This window comes from Oncorhynchus tshawytscha, linkage group LG07 (genome assembly GCF_018296145.1).
Source record: "Oncorhynchus tshawytscha isolate Ot180627B linkage group LG07, Otsh_v2.0, whole genome shotgun sequence".
NCBI classification, from domain to species: Eukaryota; Metazoa; Chordata; class Actinopteri; order Salmoniformes; family Salmonidae; genus Oncorhynchus; species Oncorhynchus tshawytscha.
Window position 1 is genome coordinate 3,543,127 of NC_056435.1, and position 11,225 is coordinate 3,554,351.

Here is an 11,225-nt window from a genome sequence, read left to right on the forward strand (position 1 = left end):
TATATTATGTCTCTCTAAGTTCTAGTATATTATGTCTCTCTGAGTTCTAGTATATTATGTCTCTCTGAGTTCTAGTATCTTATGTCTCTCTGAGTTCTAGTATATTATGTGGATCATAACATAAAAAAGGTTTAGGAACTCCTGTTTTTAATAATTTGGCTCCTGGCTGTTTCCTGAGGGGGATTCTGATCAAAGGACAAAAGAGCTTTGTAGCTCTGTATAAGAGGCTGGAGCTGCAGATTGCCAATGAGCTGCTGGAAACCCAAGCAGTGGTAGACATCAGCACATAATTATTATTATGAAATAGATAATACAGATCCTAATCTAACAGGTTCAGTTAGTGAGCGTGACTGGACACTTCTATAACATGCTATTTGCATCCAAAATACAGATTTGCAAAAGAGAAGTGCACTTTTTCCTTTAAGATGAGCAATTATAGAAGAATGAGGATGTTCATTGATAAATAAATATTTCTCTCTCTGTCAGAATGTGTCCAAGTCCTCTCTACTCTCCAGAGAACAGTCCGCCTCCCCTGGGGTGGACTATAACGATGAGCAGGGTGGGCCTGGAGGTCGGTGTCTGGGGTAGGGTCATCAGTTCACCAGAGCCAGGAACGCTCCAGACCCTGCCTCACTTCATAGGCTCTCTGAGAAGGATGACCCTGGTCTCAGGGACCAGGAGCCTGGTTAAGAGGTTCTGGATACTCCTCCTCTGCTTCCACCTCCTAGGCTGGGTCCCAGAGCTTCAGGACACCACGAGGGCAGCGACACAGAACCCCCTCCTAAGGCAGGCTTCCAGGGGCTCTCGCAGTCCACCCACCCCGTGAGAACCAAAGAACCGGAGGAGGAAGACTGGGGCAATGTGGGCCAGGAGAAGGAAGAGCAGGCAAGCTGACCAGGCAGGGTGTTACAGTGTAGACATATCATGTTATAGTGCAGGATGAACATGCTCTCTGAACAGATCAGGGACCGTAGTGTGTCAGGAACTATGAACCTCTAACATATTCTCATTTATAAAACCACATTAAAACATCCCTAAATATATTTGTTTTTTTGTGTAATGTGTATGATAATATAAACAAATATTGGATATTTAAGATATACAGCGCCTTCAGAAAGTATTCACACCTCTGGACTTTTTCCACATTTTGTTGTGTTACAGCCTGAATTTAAAATGGATTACATTGAGATTTTGTGTTACTGTAATAACCAATATTGTCAAAGTGGAATTAGGTTTTTAGAAATGTTTTATTTGTCTTGAGTCAAAGCATTCAACCCATTTTGTTATGTCAAGCCTAATTAAGTTCTTGAGTAAATATTTGCTTAACAAGTCACATAATAAGTTGCATGGACTCACTCTGTGTGCAATAATAGTGTTTAACATGAATGACTACCTCACCTCTGTACCCCACACATACAATTAGCTGTAAGGTCTCTCAGTCGAGCAGTGAATTTCAAACACAGATTCAACCACAAAGACCAATGAGGTTTTCCAAAGCCTCACAAAGAAGCGCACCTTTTGGTAGATGGGTAAAACATTTTAAAAAGCAGACATTGAATATCAGATCAAATCAAATGTTATTTGTCACTTGCACTGAATACAACAGGTGTAGAACTTACCATGAAATGCTTACGTACAAGCCCCTGGTGAAGTTATTAATTACACTTTGGATGGTATATCAATACACCCAGTCATTACAAAGATACAGGAGTCCTTCCTAACTTAGTTGCCGGAGAGGAAGAAAACCGCTCAGAGGCCAATGGTGACTTTAAAACAGTTAGAGTTTAATGGCTGTGATAGGATACAACTGAGGATGGATCAACAACATTGTAGTTACTCCACAATACTAATCTAAATGACAAAGTGAAAAGAAGGAAGCCTGTGTGTGCTGCTTTCCTACAGACACTGGGAGACAAATTCACCTTTCAACAGGACAATAACCTTAAACACAGCCAAATATACACTGGAGTTGCTTACCAAGATGACATTGAATGTTCCTGTGTGGCCTATATACAGTTTTGACTTAAATCGTCTTGAAAAACTATGACATGACTTGAAAATGAATCTGTAGCAATAATCAACAACCAACTTGACAGAGCTTGAATACTTTCAAAAGACAAAATATTGTACAATCCAGGTTTGCAAAGCTCTTAGATTCTTAACCTGAAAGAGAGCTGTAATCGACGCCAAAGGTGATTCTATCATGTATTGACTCAGGAGTGTGAACACTTATGTTAATTAGTTATTTCTGTAATACATTTTCAATACATTTTCAATCATTTCTAAAAACATGTTACTTATGGGTTATTGTGTGTGTGAGAAATTTTTTTATTTAATCAATTTTCAATTCAGGCTGTAACACAACAAAATGTGGAATTAATCAAGGGGTGTGAATACTTCCTATTCTGTTTTTCCTGTTTCGAAAAATAAACGCTTTATTAGACATCTGTTCATTTTGTTGAATTTTGGGGACAAAAGCAGTTGCTGCAAACACTCAGATAGAGGGTTCCATCAGAGGTCTGAGTGCCAGACGGTACACTACAACACACACACTTCTATTTTTATGTGTGTAAAAACATTGCAACAGTATCCCTGGAAGTGTCACACGCATGACGAGAGTGATTATTTTTATACCTCTCGCGCACGCACGCACGCACGCACGCACGCACGCACGCACGCACACGCACACACACACACACACACACACACACACACACACACACACACACACACACACACACAAGGTCTCTCCACAACATATGATTGGTGAGTGGGAGTTGCTGGGAATAGATGAAGCATAAATACTTAGCTCCTGTTTAGATGCCTCCATGTCAAACACGATGCTTCTGATTGGATGGTCATCGGGCGGTTATATTTGCTCTGCCCCTGGACACACCCCTATGACAAAGTATTTGATATGATTTACTAATGGAAATCAAGGTGGATAGGTCTGCTACAGTACGTAGGATAGTATCTGGCTCCTTCCCTGTCCTGCTATTGGTGGGGATGAAGCCGATAGACGAATCGACATACTGGAGGACAGACAAACATCCGAACAGAGAAACAGTGACGCATAAAGGCAGACGGACATACGGACAGACCGAACCACCCGACACACCGATAGACTGACAAATCTTCACAATTGACTGACCGACTGAAGACAGATAGGCCTCACTAGTGTCATGTCTCCTGCTGAGAGGCTGAGTGTGCTCCTCTTCCTAGCTGGGTTCTTCCGGGGCTTGGGGGCCCTGTCCCTGATGCTCTCCTTTGGGACAGACTACTGGCTGCTGGCCTTGGAGACCTGTGGCCCTGGGGGGCATCAGAGACCTGGGAGGCTGGGGCCCTCAGACCTGGGGAGAGGGAGATGGAGGATCAGGACACTGTGACATTCTTCCACCAGGGCTTCTTCTGGAGGTGCTCCTTCAGTGGCATGAGAGAGGAGAACATGGTGTGGCACTTCTGGATCAGTAAGTATGAGAGTTTTCCCCCACCTATTTATGAAATAGAAATACTGTAGCAGACAATACACTCATTGATGAATGACAAGAATGACCGGAACTGTAGTATAATGAACAAAAAAAATACAATGTACATTTTTTTCCATAGCCAATCAACCACACCAAAAGGTCTGTGTGCCTGCCTACCTCTTCCTAATTTATGCTTCTGAGCAAAGCACGGATTACCAGGCACCTGACACTGCAGTCTACAGGGCCTTCTGGAGCATCTTCCTTCTAGTGGGCGTGGTCACTGTTATGATTGGTGGGTTTGTCATCATCTGTGCCTCTCTATTGGCCAGCCACAGGCTCTACAAAGTAGGCGGGGCACTCTTGCTCACTGGATGCAGGTTATCGGTTGTGTTCCTCTGCTCAGACATTGCTGACGCATGCCAAATCTTACAATGCCTGTCAGCTAACCACATCATATTTTATAGAAATCTGATGCCAGACGGCATAGTCGATGATGTAGTGTGCAACCATGGGTTGATGCATGCATCGTCTGATCAGAGCAGGGGAACAAGACCATCATGAGTTACTAGCCATGGTTGGGTCCACTGAACTTTAGATGAAGCTCAAAGTTCAATGTGGAACAGTGACGATTTTAGCATCTTTTTTATGCATGCCAGCAAACCCAGAACACAACTTAACACTAAACAATACATGAATGACACTATAACGGTGACAAACGGTGCCCACACAGGGTGCCTACATAAAGCTGTCCCTACAGCAGTCCCAAGACCTTACCACTGCTACACCTGGCTATCAGCGGAGCCTTAGCTGATATGGCTGACTTGCTTAAACAAATGTGGCTTCTACTGACAATTGAGATGTACAATCTATAGCATAAGGGGATATGAGGCAATCTGTTATTTTGATTAAGACATTAATGAGCGAGCTAGGACGGATGTAGTCAAATGCACAACACTGAATTCAGAACATGGGCCGTTTTTACAGTGTTCTCCATGTACACCAAGTCAAAAATGATAGAATAAATCTAAGGGGCATATATTCAGACAATGAATGCTCTTATAATACTCAATGATTACATTTCTCTAAAACAGGCTTATCCTTTTTGTTTATCCTTTTAAGCTTGGAAAAGAGACCCTTAAACCCAGACTTGGGACCACACACCCACTCTACGGAATAGCAGGCTAGTGATTGCTTTGCAATGCTTGCACTTAGCCACTGATTCCTTCCAAACCACTCATTGTTGAATTTGCAATTTCCAACTTGTTGTGTAATGTCCAATGGTCGATGAGCATCTGTACATTTTATCTATCATTTCTCTTCGTTATTTCTTCTCATATGACAAGGATTTAAAAACATTTGCCAGTAGATTTTTGACTTGATTCATGATGATGACTGCTAGCTTGCTAGCTAAGAAAGTATGAATGTTGCTATGAATGCTAAGAAAGTATGATGTTGACATGATCAGTCCAATCAAAGCTGCTGTAGATATAACGTGATTTGAAGTCATTTTATCTGTGGTCAATGACCTTGATCCTTCTTGGATTGGCACTTCTAATGTAACTCTATGGCAGCACACAACGGGCGTGAATTTTTTAGCTCTACCCTTAGATTTGCGGTGACGTAGTGTCCCCATGAGTGACAGAACACTGAGCCAATCACGGCGCAAGTAGAGAACATTACCAACCCCTACGCTCCGTATTTTCCGCTGGCTTCCCCACCACCACAGAAAGCACTGAGCTGGGCTGAAACACCTGCATTTTGGAGCTGCCTTACTCAAGAAAGCAAAAAAATGGACCAAGCTTGTATGCGGCTTTATTAACATTATTATATATATATTTTTTACATTGTTTTCAAACTGATATGTGACATGTATTAATGCCAAAATAACATGCAAACAGGCAACCCCACCTGCCCTGAATGACAAGTTGCCACTAATCAGGAGACGCATTTATGTTCTATTAACTTTTATTGAGTTTAAATGTTTCCCTCTTCCTCCCCCTCTCCCTCTCCTCTCTCCAGGTCTATGTCTCCTGGTTGTAATAATGATGTATGTAGTCTGGACCCAGGTACTGGACACTCTGGAGGACTACGCTGCCCAGCAACAACACTCCTCTCAGTGTCCAACAGTCTACCACCTCCTTCCTGTTTGCTCCCTTCTCCGTCTTCTTCTTCCTGCTGGCAGCACTGCTCTTCATCCTGGTTGGACGAACAGTGCGGAGGTGCCATCACAAAGTGCCAATGTAGTGACTGAGGGGGGAAACAGCCAGAGAGGAAGTTGGGAATGAACAGTGACTCTAGTGCCATAAAGGCCCAGACCTCCATGTTCAGTCTATAACAAGAGCCAGTAGTGACTGACACCATGGTCAAGTCTTTGGCTCTCACAGAGTAATACAGATGGACCATATTAAATACATTTGGAATAATCACCTGTGATTAGCTTTGAATAAAAAGGCTACAGTCTCATTGGGAGTTAAATTTAATTCCACTGATTTTTTGCAATCAGTTCTGGACTCTATCAGACAGTCCAGTCATGTAGGGTAATGAATTAGATTGTCATTATCTATTGGGATAATCATGACGGACGGGACAGCGGGTTCCTAATCAACTGCAACACATCTGAATGGAAATGCAGCTGGGTTCCACGACCACCACTAGAGAGCAGTGCTGCTTTAACAGTAGTAAAGTAGGAAAAATACAACACCATTTACAGTATTCCTAACCCAAATACTTCAAGCCATCTCAGAGAGCTTCTATAGTTTCGATGGGAACAGACGTATCCCAGCCAACGTGAAGTTGCATCATTCATATTTCATTACAGCAGAGGGATTAAAAAGTTGAAAGAGGAAATGGTGAGATAATTTATTCAATTGCCTTTTTTTTGGACCAAACAAAAGATAATATATGTTCTGTTTTTTTCCTTCTTCTGTACAGTACGGTTAACTCAATATTAAAGTATCTGATACAGAAAGCCCACCATCACACCTTAATAATTGGAAAAGGCAAACATTATGAGTTCTCTCTCAGTGGCGAGGGCCTGAGTCAGTAAGACAGCGATGAGATGAGGCTGACTGGGGGAGGAAAGGAGGGAAGGAGAAGAGGTGAAGTGTCTCATCAGTGTGTTTTTCTTTTCTTTTAATGTCTTTCCTCCTCTTCCTAGTCTGAGCTGTGAACAAGGTGAGCGTAATTACACTAGGAGCTTGTCACATTCACTTCTGTGGCCTCACACCGCCTGAAACATCTCTGGCACTAGCACCCCCTCCCTACCTACACCCCCCATCACCACCCGTCTGCGTTAAACCCACACCGGCGCCACGAGCCGCTCGTTTTAAAAGGGAGAGATTTTAATGATAGCCTGATTCAGTCATCTCTTGCTTTCAATCTTGTATTTTTTAGAAAAAGAGATTCTGTTGGCAGATTCATTTCCAGTATGTGCCCCCCCCCTCCCCCAATCCAACATCCTCCAGATTCAGTGTTATGTGTCACTGTCACCCCAGCATTGCTCACACACTGTTGTTGATCCCCTCGTCACCTGGATCTCTGTTCCTGAGAAATGAGACTGTCCACAACAATTACTACAAGAGCAATAATTGTTCTCTCATTCTCTCATCTTGCTCTCTCTCTCCCATTCAAAATGAAAAATGGTGGATCAAATGTATGTCACATGACAGATTGCAAAATGGAGACCATTGTTTTTAAGTTAAATGTATTTTCTACAAATACTCCTTAGCTCTTTGGTTGGCACTGTACAATCAGCAAATCAGTACTTGCATGACTTGCTTTTGTGTGTGAGTGTAAATCACCCTCACATATTACTGGGTACAATCATGGCATAGTTCCCCTCCTTCTTATCCTCCACATCCTCCCTAAACACACCCTGTCCTCCCAGTTGGTTTGGTCCACTCAGCCCAGAGCCTCGGGGCCCACCCAGGGGCCACAATTATTAATTATTTTGCTCAGCCAACTAGAAGAAATGACCCTCTCTCCAGATCCAGGACCTTCTAACCTGAATCAGAACCCCAGGCTGAAGCCCCCTGCCTTGGCTACAATTATGACCCCCCGTGCCTCCACTCTCCAGACCCAGTGTTTTCCATAAATATGAGGCTGGGCGGCTGGACCCTGTTGTACTGTACTCACACAGCCCATGCTCTGTCTGGTGTGGAGCTGTAGCCTGCAGGCTGTGTGTGTTCAGTGTCCCTCGGGTGGCTAGGGAAAAACAGAAGTGTTAAGGACCTGAAGAGACACATATATTGGACTGATGGATGATAAATGTGAAGAATGGAGGAGAGTCAGACTCTTCAGAAATCTTTCATGGATTTCAGCCATATGTCCATAAGTGTATATGAATAGATCTGATGTTAATAACTTGCTGGACTCTACACGACAGCATGTCCTGTCCCTTTTTTTCCATGGCACATTTTATGTTCTATTACACTTCTCTATTCATCCTGCTCACATCCTCTTATTTAGCTCTATTTCCCTGTTTCTAACATGAGATCTTTCTCTCTTCCCCTCTCCCCCTTTTTTCCCTCACCTCTCGCTCTCTCTCTCCCCTCCATCTCATCTGGCCAGGTCTTTCAGTGTTCATAATGAGGTCTGTGATTGCTCTGTGGCCCTCTCCCCCGATCTGCCCTGCTCTCTCCTCTCTTCCTCTCTCCTCCTTTCTTCCTGTGTCCTCTGCGTCTTTCCTGGGGGTTAATGAAGATCCTGTGGATTAAAAAGCAGCTGTTAGAAATGACACTGGCCCTGGCAGAGATGTGGGGCTGCAGGCTGGATTGTGCCAAGAAGGCGGGAAGAGAGGAGCAGGGTAAAGAGAAGGGCATGGGAACCTGTTTGTCCTGCTCTGACCTGCCATTTGAGTATCTACAGTAAATCCTATTACCCATCTACCTCTCTCTCCCACACCATCTCTCTCTCTCTTTCTCTCTCTCTCCATTTCTCTCTCTCCCTCTCCATTCAATTCAATTCACAGGGCTTTATTGGCATCTCTCTCTCTCACCATCTCTCTCTCTCTCTCTCACCATCTATCTCTCTCTCTCTCTCTCCCCCCATCTCTCTCTCATCATATCTCTCTCTCTCTCTCTCTCTCTCTCTCGTCTATTTTCTCTTCCACCTCTCCTTTTGCTCTACATCTGTCTCACCTCCCTTTCTAACCTTCTCATCCTATTGCTTTCATTTCTCTTTTTTCTTTCTCCCCCTCCTCTCTATCTCATCTGTGTTCACGGGTCCCTTATCATCACCTTCTTTGACAGCCCCTTTCACCTCACCAGGAAAATAATGACTTGTGAGCACAAATACCTGACTGTGGAGCACTTATCATTAGGAGGGGAGGATGAGCCGGCGAAGAGATGAAGACTTCTCTTCATCTGTCCCTCTCTCATCCTCCTTCCATCTCTTCCTCCCTCGCTTCATCCCGCTCTTCCACCGGACACTATTGCATTAGGTGAGTGTGTACATCAGGTCAGTGTGTACATCAGGTGAGTGTGTACATCAGGTCAGCGTGTACATTAGGTCAGTGTGTACATCAGGTCAGTGTGTACATTAGGTCAGTGTGTACATCAGGTCAGTGTGTACATTAGGTCAGTGTGTACATCAGGTCAGTGTGTACATCAGGTCAGTGTGTACATCAGGTCAGTGTGTACATCAGGTCAGTGTGTACATTAGGTCAGTGTGTACATCAGGTCAGCGTGTACATTAGGTCAGTGTGTACATCAGGTCAGTGTGTACATCAGGTCAGTGTGTACATCAGGTCAGTGTGTACATTAGGTCAGTGTGTACATCAGGTCAGTGTGTACATCAGGTCAGTGTGTACATCACGTCAGCGTGTACATCAGGTGAGTGTGTACATCAGGTCAGTGTGTACATTAGGTCAGTGGTACATCAGGTCAGTGTGTACATCAGTGTACATCAGGTGAGTGTGTACATCAGGTCAGTGTGTACATTAGGTCAGTGTGTACATCAGGTCAGTGTGTACATCAGGTCAGTGTGTACATCAGGTCAGTGTGTACATTAGGTCAGTGTGTACATCAGGTCAGTGTGTACATCACGTCAGCGTGTACATTAGGTCAGTGTGTACATCAGGTCAGTTTGTACATCAGGTCAGCGTGTACATTAGGTTAGTGTGTACATCAGGTCAGTTTGTACATCAGGTCAGTATGTACATTAGGTCAGCATGTACATTAGGTCAGCGTGTACATTAGGTCAGCTGGTACATTAGGTCAGCGTGTACATTAGGTCAGCGTGTACATTAGGTCAGTGTGTACATTAGGTCAGCGTGTACATTAGGTCAGTGTGTACATTAGGTCAGCGTGTACATTAGGTCAGCTGGTACATTAGGTCAGCGTGTACATTAGGTCAGCGTGTACATTAGGTCAGTGTGTACATTAGGTCAGCGTGTACATGAGGTCAGTATGTACATTAGGTTGGTGTGTACATTAGGGAAGGTAAACAGATTATATTTAGCTCATTTTCAACCCCGCCACCTCCTTCACCTCACCTCCTCCTTGGAGACCAAAAGGGGCATAAGCCTTTTCTTTTTCTCTCTCTCTCATTCTTCTTTCCTCCCTCTCCCTTTCCAAAGAAAATTATCAATAGAGTGTACTAGAAGAGAGAGAGAGAGAGAGAGAGAGAGAGAGAAATATGAAATCCAAGTTTCTTTCATCCATGAACGCTTTCATCTCTTTTTTCAAACTGAGGGGATTATCAGTGGTGGTGCTACTGGTGCTACTGATACAGGTGGTGCTACTGGTGCTACTGATACAGGTGGTGCTACTGATACAGGTGGTGCTACTGGTGCTACTGATACAGGTGGTGCTACTGGTGCTACTGATACAGGTGGTGCTACTGGTGCAACTGATACAGGTGGTGCTACTGGTGCTACTGATACAGGTGGGGCTACTGGTACAGGTGGTGCTACTGATACAGGTGGTGCTACTGGTGGTGCTACTGATACAGGTGGTGCTACTGGTGCTACTGATACAGGTGGTGCTACTGGTGCTACTGATACAGGTGGTGCTACTGGTGCTACTGATACAGGTGGGGCTACTGGTGCTACTGATACAGGTGGTGCTACTGGTGCAACTGATACAGGTGGTGCTACTGATACAGGTGGTGCTACTGGTGCTACTGATACAGGTGGTGCTACTGGTGCTACTGATACAGGTGGTGCTACTGGTGCTACTGATACAGTTGGTGCTACTGGTGCTACTGATACAGGTGGTGCTACTGGTGCTACTGATACAGGTGGGGCTACTGGTGCTACTGATACAGGTGGTGCTACTGGTGCAACTGATACAGGTGGTGCTACTGATGCTACTGATACAGGTGGTGCTACTGGTGCTACTGATACAGGTGGGGCTACTGGTACAGGTGGTGCTACTGATACAGGTGGGGCTACTGATACAGGTGGTGCTACTGATACAGGTGGTGCTACTGGTGCTACTGATACAGGTGGTGCTACTGATACAGGTGGTGCTACTGATACAGGTGGTGCTACTGATACAGGTGGTGCTACTGGTGCTACTGATACAGGTGGTGCTACTGGTGCTACTGATACAGGTGGTGCTACTGGTGGTGTACTGATACAGGTGGTGTACAGGTGCTACTGATACAGGTGGTGCTACTGGTACAGGTGGTGCTACTGATACAGGTGGTGCTACTGATACAGGTGGGGCTACTGATACAGGTGGGGCTACTGATACAGGTGGTGCTACTGGTGCTACTGATACAGGTGGTGCTACTGATACAGGTGGTGCTACTGGT

General features: G+C 44.6%; 1 long non-coding RNA gene and 1 pseudogene across 1 annotated transcript; one reads left to right on the top strand and one right to left on the bottom strand.

The window, feature by feature from the left end:
- Positions 1-2,989: 2,989 nt before the first annotated feature.
- On the top strand, positions 2,990-3,517 carry LOC112255127 (annotated as a pseudogene).
- A 1,820-nt stretch (positions 3,518-5,337) lies between these two features.
- On the bottom strand, positions 5,338-10,269 carry LOC112255400. Its single transcript, XR_006083827.1, has 4 exons — positions 9,961-10,269; positions 7,999-8,171; positions 7,602-7,670; positions 5,338-5,714 (listed from the first exon to the last, which is right to left on the bottom strand). It is a non-coding gene; the product is annotated as an uncharacterized LOC112255400 (long non-coding RNA).
- Between the last annotated feature and the right edge of the window lie 956 nt (positions 10,270-11,225).